At 39.0% G+C, this 12,176-nt stretch overlaps 1 long non-coding RNA gene across 1 annotated transcript; it reads right to left on the bottom strand.

Moving 5' to 3' along the window:
* Positions 1-2,432: 2,432 nt before the first annotated feature.
* LOC124101665 (uncharacterized) lies at positions 2,433-11,514 on the bottom strand. The gene is made up of 4 exons (XR_006854683.1): positions 11,431-11,514; positions 4,862-4,925; positions 3,185-3,310; positions 2,433-2,530 (listed from the first exon to the last, which is right to left on the bottom strand). It is a non-coding gene; the product is annotated as an uncharacterized LOC124101665 (long non-coding RNA).
* Positions 11,515-12,176: the final 662 nt, after the last annotated feature.

The raw sequence follows: 12,176 nt of genomic DNA, 5'->3' as shown, positions 1-12,176 counted from the left end.
CTCTCCAAGGTGACTCTTCTTTGATTTTTTTAATGGTAAGGTGATGGTCAAGGACTATGCCACACAGGTGGCATGCATGTTATTTTGCTCCAGTGTGTGTTCTCTCATGAACTCTAAGGACAGTGGATCAGCTGAAAGTTTTCCAACACACAGGGCATTTGTATGGTTTCTCTCCAGTATGTATTTTATCATGCCATCTCAGAAGAGAGTGTACTGAAAGCTTTTCCACACAGGTGACATTTGAATGTTTTTCTTCAATATGTGTTTTCTCAGGGTGTCTAAGGCCAGATGATAGACTGAAGACTTTCCCACACACAGGGCATTCATATGGTTTCTCACCAGTGTGGATTTTCTGGTGTGGTTTATGGTAACACGATTGACTGAAGGATTTCCCACACACGTGGCACTGGTAGGGTTTCCCTCCAGTGTGTGTTCTTTGATGCAGTCTCAGGTGGCTTGCTTGATTGAAGGATTTCCTACACACAGGGCATTCATATGGTTTCTCACCAGTGTGGATACTCTGGTGTGTTTTAAGGTAGCACAAATGACCAAAGGGTTTCCCACAAATTTGTCATTGATATGGTTTCTCTCCAGTGTGGATTCTTTCCTGTATTTTAAGGTGGCATGATTGACCAAAGGATTTCCCACAAAATTGGCATTGATATCATTTTTCTCTGGTGTGGATTCTATCATGTATTCTAAGGCAGCATGATAGACCAAAGGATTTTCCACACAATTGACATTGGTATGGTCTCTCTCCTGTGTGGATTATCTGATGATGTCTAAGATGAACTGATTTGCTGAAGGCTTTCCCACACACACGGCATTCATATGTTTCTCTCCTGTGTGAGTTTTCTCATGCATTTGAATGTTGTATAATTTACAAAAGGCTTTCCCACACCAATGGCATCTGTATGGTTTCTCTCCAGTATGGCCTTTCTCATGCATTTTAAGGTTGTAAGACTTCCTGAAGGCTTTCCCACACACATGGCATTCATTTTCTTCTCACCAGTTTTGGTTCTCTCATGTTGTCTAAGCTCAGAACAGTTCCTAAGGACTTTCTCACAAAAATTACATTCACACATCATTTCTCCTATTTTAGTTTCATTGATTCTCCTGAGATCAGAAGTTTGATTTAAGTGTTTGCTACATAGATGACATTCATATTGTATCTCTCCAGGGTCATTCTTATTGCATTTTCTGGGTCATAAAAAATACCTATGTCCTTTCAAACATTCCTGCCCTTCACATGAGATACAATAATTTTTCTTGTTTTCATCTGGATACAAATGATCAGCAAGGGATCCTCCACAGTGTTTGTTGACCCACTGGTTCTTTTCTGGGTGAGTAAACAGAGATTGAATGCATGCAGTGTTGTGATGCAGATCTTCTTCCAAGTCTTTCCATCCAGAGAAATCCTCTTGAACATGAGATTTCTGCTTTGTAAAGAAGATGAACATTTCTTAATGATGTCTCCATATAAACTTACAAATTAATTTTTCTACAAAAGAATTATAGAACAAACAATTATAATAAGAAAAAAATCTTTTTGCTTTTAACCCCAAAACACATTGCACATAATTCCTGGAGAGACAAGTATTTTCCATTTGCTAGTATTTTATTTAAAGGGGCTCAGATTAACTTTATGGTCTTCAATATTTCAAAGATTTGCTTCTTGATAAATGCTTGTTATTTTGGAATCTTGTTAATTTCTCACAGAATGAAAACTATACAGATCTTTGGACTCAGAAATTATGTAATGGCAACATAATTACAGCCATGAAATTGTACTCAATTACTAATTTATTCCACTGACAGGTCTTAAATTTACATAATTAGTGTTCCCATCCCTGAAACTCATCATTGACATGTTGATGGGTGTGTCCTTCCTGTTCAAAAGTGCTCTGCATATCATTTCATGTTTTTGATTTGTAATTTCCATCCCTAGAATAGTTGGAAATATGATTTGGTAGCATGAAATTCAGAGACAGACACAGTTGAGTATCAACAATCTCATGAGAATTTTGTTCATAATTAACACTTTTCAGGAGGAAATGGCTTAAGTCAAGAAAAACTGTCTATCTTAGAAAAATAGAACACTGGTAATTATAAAAGATATATGGATAGAATTACTTTTTTTTAATGAAATGGAGAAAAAAATTTAAAGGAGAAATTTGGAAAAGAATTCATAGAAATTGACCTGAAAAAAAATCAGTAACATGTTTTGCCCTCAATAAATATATAATTATAGAGGAAACATTTTGAATGTAAAATAAAATATCTAGGTCAATATGTGAGAAATTAGTCCCATTATTCCCCACTATGTTTTAGACAACAACGTACTTTTCATAAATACGTCACTTAATATTTCCAAGCTCAGTCACTGACTGGGCACCCACCTCTACTGAATCACAAAATTCTCTGTTTCCTATTGCACTCTGGCTTGGGAGAAACCCTGTCCCTTCTACCATCCACAGAATTTCTTCTTGCTCCAGATGCAAAGTCCCTTCTGATTTACAGAACATATACCCTATTTATGGGAAAGAAGGGAATTAGATTTTAGGGTTTCTGCCAAGAAATGTGCATTATCATCAGGGCCATGAAGATGACTTAGCAGCAGTTCAGAGAACCAAGGCAGTGGGAGAAACCATTTAGCAGAGAAAATATTGAAGTTCCCTAACTGCAGTAGAATAAAAGATAGAAAGTTCCCATACCAGGGAGGATTGAAGGACACCCATCCTCAGAATGACATTCAAAGAATGCTGAATCAGCAGTCCTTTCAGGCACTTCATCTCTCCACTAAATATTACTTTCAAATGGAATCCAAATAAGCACACAAAAATATTCAGAATTTTCTAGTTTTGGTATTCAATCCTCAAGCACAATGACCATATAAGAATACTTATTTATAAATATTACGTCTATTTATGGTTTTCAAATCATTTATTCAGGAGATTTAGTTGCAATAAATACATAAAATTATGGTGCTGACCACATTGTAGTGTCATGTAAAATGATGTGTAATGCAATTTTTTTAAAAAACATCTTTCTTGTATGTAATTAAAATGTCTAAAAGAATCAGAACAGAGACTGGAATTGAATAGAGAGAGTCTATCCTGGATACTGTTGATTGAAATTATATGTATACCCTCACATCTTTCATACATAACATTGATGGACTCACCAACTGATACTAGATGATTAACAATTTCCAGCATCACTGACCAGTGTAGATTTTCTGAGATGGGTCCAGCATGGCCCACCCTTCTTGGGTGAAACTTATGCTTACATCTTCAATGGTCATCAATTCCTAGAAGAGTATAGTCAAGCTAGTTTAGAAAGACCAATGAGATCAGTTTCACAAAAGAAGGGTTGAGAGGACAGAATGAGGCAGAGGGGAATCTAGGTGTGCAGGGAGATCAAACTGTTAAAGCACCAGCCTATTTATTCCCAACACCCAAAATTCTTACTTTCAGAAACCCAGAACATCAATGCATTGAATTCATAGAATTTATAGTACAGGAATATGGAATGATATGTGCAAAACTTTTAAGGACTTGGAATAATAATTTTCAAACAGGTTATTATAAAATTTTTACTTGAAACATTTTAACTAACATTTAAATCCCCAATTGTTTAAGTAAACTTTGTCAGTCTTGAAAAATGATTATGTATAAAATAGTCATTTTCACAGAGAGGTATCTTAGATCCCTCACAGGTAAAATGGTTAGTAATGTGAATATTTAAAAGGTTGATGAATTTCTTCTTATCTTCACAACATGTTTGAACTATAACCCTATAACCAGAACAATGCAGACATTCTTGAACCAATCTCCAGAATTTTTGGGAACTGAACAAACTACATGTATCTTGGTATCAGCAGGAATATTCACTCTTCTCAGGATGTGACCATGGAGGTGAGAAAAAGGTCAAGGACAGATATTTCAGCAGCACAAGACAGTCTCTGAGACTTGTATTCTGAAGCAGGGTCCCAGCAAACATCCCTATACTTCCGTATACTACAACTCTCATTCTCACTTCTCTCTTGAGCTCCAAAGAATATTTTGCATAGCTCTCTGGTATCTTGATCTTGTGTTTCTGTTTTTTTTTTTTATTAGTTTTCATGTATCCAGTTCTTTAAAAAATTTCCTCTATCTACTACTATGTTATTTACTAGTATGTTTTAATGACACAACATCAATGAAGTTAGCATAGGTTGGTGTAAATAATCTCCAGTATGAGATATGAAGAAATGGTTTACTAGTAAGTTGTAGCAACACTGGGAATAAAAATGATCATGATAATTTTAGGCATTTGGGGGGACTTCTCAAAAGGTTGAGACTTATTCCATGATATTTTAAGTTTAAAATTGGAAAAAAATAAATAATTTTTTTCTCTTGCCTTCTTTAGCCTACATTTTTTATGTTTTCTCAGTATCACTCCAATGGCTGTGGAACTGGGTCAACAGAATCCAACTGCTGGAAAATCTGCCTCCATGTTGGGCTGTGATGTTCTACTCCTCACTTAGTTATCTGGAATACATTCACCAGAATCCAAACATCATTGCAATAAATAGCATCATTCATCATCAATTATTTCAAATGGAGTCACAGGCAGAAAGTGAGATTCAATATCTCCCATTCCTTCTGGAAGTACACAGCCAGGAATGGTACCATGGTATAGTGGTGTCCTAACAGCTGAAAGATCAGCTGCCTGCTGATGAGTTCCTGACCCATGGTGACAACTGCAGAGTTGTGAGGTACAGGACTAACTCCTGCTTACACTGAAGACTTGGCATCTCTGTCAATAGGGGGGAAATTTCAATAGAAAAGCCATTCACTGCTCAAATGTAAATTCATACCCATTGATTTTGCATTTTGCTATCTTCTTCTTCTCTCAAAGTTCAAACTGTATTCAGGAAAAATCTGTGGATGAAGAAAGGAATCATGAGGTTGCAAGGAGCTAAGCTTCTAAGTGAGATTTTGTCTCAAAATACAAAAAAATACAAAATGGGCTGGGGCTGGGGAAGGGACTCAGTGGTTCAATCCTGTGTTCAATCTCTGCTATTGAAAAATAATAAATAAGTAAATAAATAAATAAATAATAGAGTGGTGGGTATGTAGCTTCCTGGTCTGAAATCCCTGAGTTCAATCACAATGAAAATCAAATAAACTAAATAAAAAAAAAATCACCAATAATTCATTAAGTGAGACTGTGCTTACAAATTTTCACATATTTGGTTATTATCAACCCAGTTGACAGTAGAATAATTCATAATTTAAACAATGACAAACAAAGATTTACAAGGTGTTCATAATATGATAAATTTATCCCAGTAGAAAATATATAGCAATGCTTTTCCTTTTTTGTTGTTGTTTTTTGTTTGTTTGTTTGTTTTGATTTTTCTATGACCTGAGCTCAATGTCTTTGAAGACACCAACACAACCTCTAAGTTGATCTGGAATAGTACCTCTGATGTTAAAGAGCACAAGCCCTACCATGTGATTGCATGGTCTTCTTTCTCATTTCTCAAAGACCACTCTCCTTTCGCAGATTCTACCATTCATGATCCTCTAATGCATTAACCACACCTCCCAAACACAATCCTATTTTTCTTTGCTCAATTTATTACATTCTTACTCATTTGGAGACACACCCATCAACCTAATCTGGTCATCTGTACACCGTTTTCCACATCTTGTCACCAAGCCCCTGTAGCAGCAAAATGCTTATATGTCCTTTTCCTCAATTGCACCAGAGAAGACTTGACTATGGTGTCCATCCATGTCTAATCTCAAAAGTCCTGCTCCCATTGGCTTCCAAAGTTGTAGAAACTTATGTGTGTGTGTAAGTAATCTATAATTTCATGATCCACAATAATTTTTCTTCTCCAAAATTGTTGACAAATCACCTTCTAATTTCGTCCTGATTTTCAAAAGATTACTACACCTTGGACTAAGAATATTGTATTATTTCACCAATTTTGAATGGTTGTAGGGCTTTCGTAACAATAATATAGAGACAGGGTGTCTTTAAAAACAAACTGATTTGTGGAGAGTGGGACAGTGACTGAGAGAGCAGTGTCTGAGATTGTGGTCCCTGATGACTTCATGGCTGTGGCAAACTTGGTGATTGGGGAAACCTCTGTGCAAAGGCATAGCATGCCTTGTTGCTGTGGAGATGTCCTCCATGCTAGAGTCTTATCAGCCTCCACCTTAATCTCAGGCCCAGCAGCTCCTGGGAATGAAGGCACTTCCTTGCTAAAATAACAACAATGTTTCACCAGTTCTGATGCTCCTGAGTCTGCCTGCAAATTAGTAACTTTAAACAATGGGCTTTCTTGAGAGCTGCACAATGCTCCTAACTTTGCACATTGCAACCATAGATTGTAACTGAGGAAACAGCTGCATACTGTTGCATATCCCTTAATCTGATTCAGAGACATATATAATAAAGATTGCTGGTGTAATTCTCCATCAGAGAGCAGCGCTCCATCCGACCACAGCTGTTTTATCTTCAAGATCTGCAAGTATTGCTCTTGATTTCTTCCAATCTCCCATCACCCCTTACTGAAACCTAGTATTTGGCAGCACTGGTCAAGATGCTAGAGTCTAGGGTTGTGATATCAACATGTCTGCAGGGTCTGTTTCTTCTTAGACTTGCTTTCCTCCCTTGTATATTACTGTCTCCCTGTGTCTCTATATGGTCTTCCCTGCTCACATCTCTTTATAAACTCTTTCTATTGTAAAGCTACTGATCATATTGCAATAGGTCCACCCAATTATCTCTATTGAATTTTCCTCTTTAAACACCATAGAGTTAGCTTTCAGAAAACAACAACCTAGCTGCAGAGCAGTTTCAAAGAAACTAATAATTAGCCTAGTGATTCCCAATTAGTCACTCGTGTAGGCAAAGTTACACTGATCCATGTGCCATAGCAGGAGTAGTGACACATCACTGTGATGTCAGCAAGGGTATTGGTACAACTTGTCCCCTCCCTCCGGGTCCCTTAGGAAGACACTAGGGAAGAGCCATTCTGTATCCCCACTATCAAGGTAGTGTTTGAGGGCATTCCTCACCACTAGGTGGCAGCCTTGGGAATTCCCAGTCCTCCCAGGATATTTCAACATGGATTTAGTTCCTGGTTGCAGTGTTAGGGACCTTTTTTTTTCCCTGCACTCAAAACTACATTCTGCAAAGATTGTCTTCAAATACAACTGATCTCCATGAGAAATACACTGTTCTTTTCCTTTCAATTCAAACCTACAACCAAAAAGTAAAGCTACTAAAATAGGGTTTTCATAACCTTTTTCATCCCTCTGACCAATAGGGCTGGCAAGAACAATATAGAGGGGGAAAAGTTTACTTGACTGGAAGTTGCAGAGAACTCGGTCCATAGACAGCTGACTCCACAGCCCTGGTCCAGAGTCAGGCAGAATATCATGGGGGAACAATATGGCAAAAGAAACCAGTTGAATAAAAACAACAACCACATGGTACTGGTTTGAATACAGACAGAGAGACCAAGAGTACAGGATGAAAGAAACAGAGACAAAACCATATATCTACAGTCACCTGATCCTTGACAATGTTGTCAAAGCACACATTGGATAAAACACCCCTATTTAAAAAGTGGTGCTAGTTCAACTGGTTATTCCACATGAGGAGAATGAAGCTAGACACTTATCTCTCACCCTACAAAAAATTCAATCACAATGGACCAAACACCTTGGACATAGATTTAAAATCATGTAATTTCTAAAAGAAAATTCATGGTCAATCCACCACTTTTTAGGCACACGAATGACTTCCTCAATAGGAGCCCTAAAACTCTGGAACTAATGCCAAGAGTTAATAAATGGGATGACATTAAATTAAAATGCTTCTGCACAGCAAAGGTCACAATTGGGAATGTGAAGAGAGAATCGACAGAAAGGAAAACAGCTTGGCTAGCTATTATTCTGACTGGGGATTTACATCTACAATGTATAAAGATCTCAGAAAATGCTAAAACATAAAACAATCAGAAACCCACCTTCTAAATGGGCAATTAAACTGAACAGACACTTCTCAAAAGGAGAAATAGAAATGGCCATCTAATACATAAAAAAAGGTTCAACAGCCTTAGCAATTAGAGAAAAGCAAATCAAAACTAAACAGGGATCTCATCTCATACCAGTCAAAATGGCAATCTTCAAAAACAGAAATAAAAATTAATTCGAGAGAGGACGTGGATAAAATGGAACACTTTTACACTGTTCGTGAGACTGTCAATGAGTCTATCCACAATGGAAATCAGTAGGGAGGAGTCTCAAGACTAGGCATGGAACCACCATATGACCCAGCTATAAAACTTTTCAGTATGTGCCCTGAAGAATTAAAGTAATTGTACTGTGGTGACAAATGCATACCCATGTTTATGGCAGCACAATTCACACTAGCTAGACTATGGAACCAGCCTCAGTGTCCATCAACAGATGAACTCACACAGAAAATGTGGTATCTGTACATAGTGGAGTTTTATTTAGTCAGAAAGAATAATGAAACTCTGTTATTTGCAGGGAAATGGATGGAACAAGAGACCCTCCTGTCAAGGGAAATAAGTCAAACTAAGAGAGATAGGAGTAGTATATTTTCTTTAATATGTGGAAGCTAGAGAGGAAAAAGGAAAGTAAGGGTGGGTGTGGATCTCCTAAAAATCAAATAAAGATCAGTAAAGGAAAGGAGCAAAGGATGGGAGGAGCCAGGGGAGTAGGAAAATGCTGGGGAGTGATGTTGGCCACTTTATGTTGTCTTACTGTGTGCAGGACAGGTGTGGAACAACAAATCCCATCCACATGCACAAATATAATACAACAATTAAAAAATGTAGAGAAAACTAAAACGAAAACTGTACAGGTCATAAAGGCAAGAAACCAAATGGAAAACGTCAATCACCAGAGACAAAACACAAACCCAAAGGCCCACCATCAGTGGGATACCACACTCAGCCACTTCCTACCTGCCTTCAGTCACCACCCAGTTAATCCCTTTAAGGCTTTCAGGCACTGATTAGATGAAAGTTATCACAAGCCAATCTCTCACCAATAAAGTTTCATGCATTCTTTCACATAATCCATTGGGAACCTCATATCTAAACCATGAAACAGACCTTTTCATTCTCAGCCTCAGGGATGGGATAAGGCTTCTTCCCAATGCTGGGGATATGCAGTGGACATAGACTGAGGGGGTTCTTCCCCATTGCCTTTTATATTCTAGCAAAGCAGGCAAAAATGCAAAGACCAAATCTAGAGTACATGACAATAGCTTTAAACCCACAGTAAGTGAGAAAGCAATATAAACCTATGTCAGTGATATACACGGAGAATACAATATCCTCCAATTAGATTACAACACAAAACCCAGCGTTGCAAGATATTCATCATCCATTTCATTCATAATAATGCAGCGTATGGAAAAAGGAGAACTGTGTGAAATTGTTTTATGATTCTGAACATAAAAATCTACCACTTGAATCAGAAGAGCCTGTTGTATTTGGCATTTGGTACTGGGGATTGCACACAACAGAGTTTTACTATAGAACCACAACCCAACTAAGTTTTTGTACTTTTCTTTTGAGAGAGGGTCTCCCTAAGTTGCTGAAGACCCTGATAAATTGCTTAGGAAGGCCTAGAACTTGCAATATTCCTATCTCACCCTGGCGAGTAAAAAGGATTAGAGATATAAATGAATTCATTTCCATTTCAATGATGAGTCATTTAAATTTATAACCTCTAGTTATTGGTTGTTGGTAGTAGCAAGATTCAAAATCATGGAAGAGGAAACTAAGATCATAACCTAGATTCAAGACAAAGGAACTGGTTCCCTAATTGCAAAGCAGGAAGAGTGGAGAAGTCCCTGTTGAAACAACACAAGTTAGAGACCATAGATGCTGCTGTGATGGCACAAATTCCAAGAGAGAGAGGGATAATCTCCCTGTGAGACAAGGCGCTCCCATCCTATTGTCTGGAGAACTCACCAGGAAATAAGAGTTGGAGGAGAAGACAGCCAGCAGGGTTCCTCAGGTGAGCAGGGACTTGCTCTTCTCCCAGGCCCTGGACCCTTCAGGGCCCCTTCTCTGGGAACCTGTGACCTCTGCTTAACTTCCTTTTATATATGGATAATCAGTTATTAAATCTAACCAGGGACACACCCTGCCTTCATGGACAGGGACCCTAATCAGGGCTTCAGCTGCGAATATTCCCTTTCAGGTTGATGGGTTTTCCAGACAAATCTGAAGCTCTTTCCCACACAGTTGGAGATCAGTGAGGGAAGGCCTCTCCTGAAGGGGACTGGGCAAGATGACTCAGCTCTTCACTCTCTTACAGACAGCCCTGTGTGCATCCTGTGGCCTGGAAACATTCTAATGATAGGAAATTGGCCAGGAATCTGGCAGACTGGGCAAAAGGCAGAACTGACTGGCAGAATAGTGGACTTGAAAATACAATGAAGGATGAATACACAGGAAAGATTTCAAGAAGAAAACGGAGTAAGAAATTGTCACTGAGATCAGGAGAGAAATGCTAGGGCACTGGTTACATCGTTCTTTAAAGAAAATAAGAAGGGTGTTCGAAAAATGGCCAAGTAGAGGAACCCAGTGCAGAGCTGCTGCTCTCCAGGGCTGAATGGAAAGCAGGGTTCTGCAGTGATGAGTTGAGGGAGGAAGACCAGGGAAGAGATGGTGGAGTGTCCCAGGGCTAGCAGAAAGGGGAGGAGCAGAGAAGGCAGTTTTCAGAAGACAAAGAGAATTAATGGGGAATGGACTGTGCCAGAACTGGGGATGTGTGGTGGCAGGTGGGGAAGAAAAAGGAGAAGCAGGCTGTGCTGTCCAGTAATTTCACAGCCTGAGCCTGAAAGATGTTCACATACTGAGAAGAATCACTTTGGGAGAGCCATCAGCATTTCCCAGGAAATTGAGAAAATGGGGAAAGCCTTGCCAGTTTCCAGACTCTTCATGTTGACTTACTGCTCAACATAGTAGAAATTCCTGCAGTTATTTTATTATTATTCTGGTTCTGGTAATGGATTGCTTTTGTTTGTACCCAAGACACAGAGGCCATGTGTCCTGGATTTTCACTGTGCACAAATGATGAATCCATCTGGACATGGAGTGAGACTCTGCCATAGTTTTACTGAAGATTTGGGCAGTGATAGGAACTTTGGCTACCAGGCTTTAGGTCTGCAGAGTGGAGAGAAGCAATGGCCACTTCCATTTCAAAGGGGTGGTCAAACTGCTTGATAAGGAACAAGGTTGTTGGCATTTAGAACTGGGTCTAGTTGGGGTTGTGTGAGGTGCTACCTTTAGAATTCTAGCTCAGGATGCCCCAGCTCCCACACACCAGAAGTATCTCAAGGCAATCCCCAAACTCCTCTCCAGCCCATGGAAATCACCTGAGTCTTGCAATCTGCCTTGGCCCACAGGCTGTCCAGGACAGAAGACTGGTCAGTATCTGCTGCCAGAGCCACACTCCCTTCCGCAGATGGAAAAACAGAGCCACACTGAGGGTGAGTTATGCTCTGAACAGGAAATTCTCCTTCATACTCACTCTCAGGTAAAAGCAGGCAGAGCTTAGAAGAAAGACCCCTGAAAATTGTGTCCAGTTTGGATCAAAGTGAATTAGCAACAATGGGTAGGATGATTTCTGCTACAAACACCCTCATTGCCAGGGGATGTTACAGTGAAAATCATGGAAACATCTTCATTTAAAAATCCTCAGCAAAGAGAAAACAGAGATCTCTTTGTGATTCTTGTTATGCTGCTTCTTTTCTCTCCAGTGTCTTAGAAATGTTCTATTGTTTTTTGCTCAAAAGTCGTGTTGAGTACAACTTGTCCATCACCTGAACTTTCACTCAGCCACTCCTTTGCTTCTCTGCTTCCTCAACTACCCTTCTGCTTCACTCTCCCTTTCTGCTGTCTCCTTCCCTTTCTCACGTGGTTCCTTTGCAATTGTCTTTTTAACCCTCTTCTACCAATCAGTTGAGTAGTGCTCACAGTATGACTCATGCTTCAGGCTTCAGCCAGTCTATTTTATTTATTTACCACTTTTCTCTTTGGTTAACCCAGTTATAGAGATCAGCAGTAAATGTTAAATACATGTCACTATAGAGATGGCAATGGCATTGACAGGTTCTCTCCT

This window comes from Marmota monax, unplaced genomic scaffold (genome assembly GCF_021218885.2).
Source record: "Marmota monax isolate L192 unplaced genomic scaffold, Marmota_monax_Labrador192_F-V1.1 WCK01_AAM20220418_F8-fsc00938, whole genome shotgun sequence".
Classification (NCBI taxonomy): Eukaryota; Metazoa; Chordata; class Mammalia; order Rodentia; family Sciuridae; genus Marmota; species Marmota monax.
This window is presented reverse-complemented; position numbering and strand designations above follow the sequence as displayed.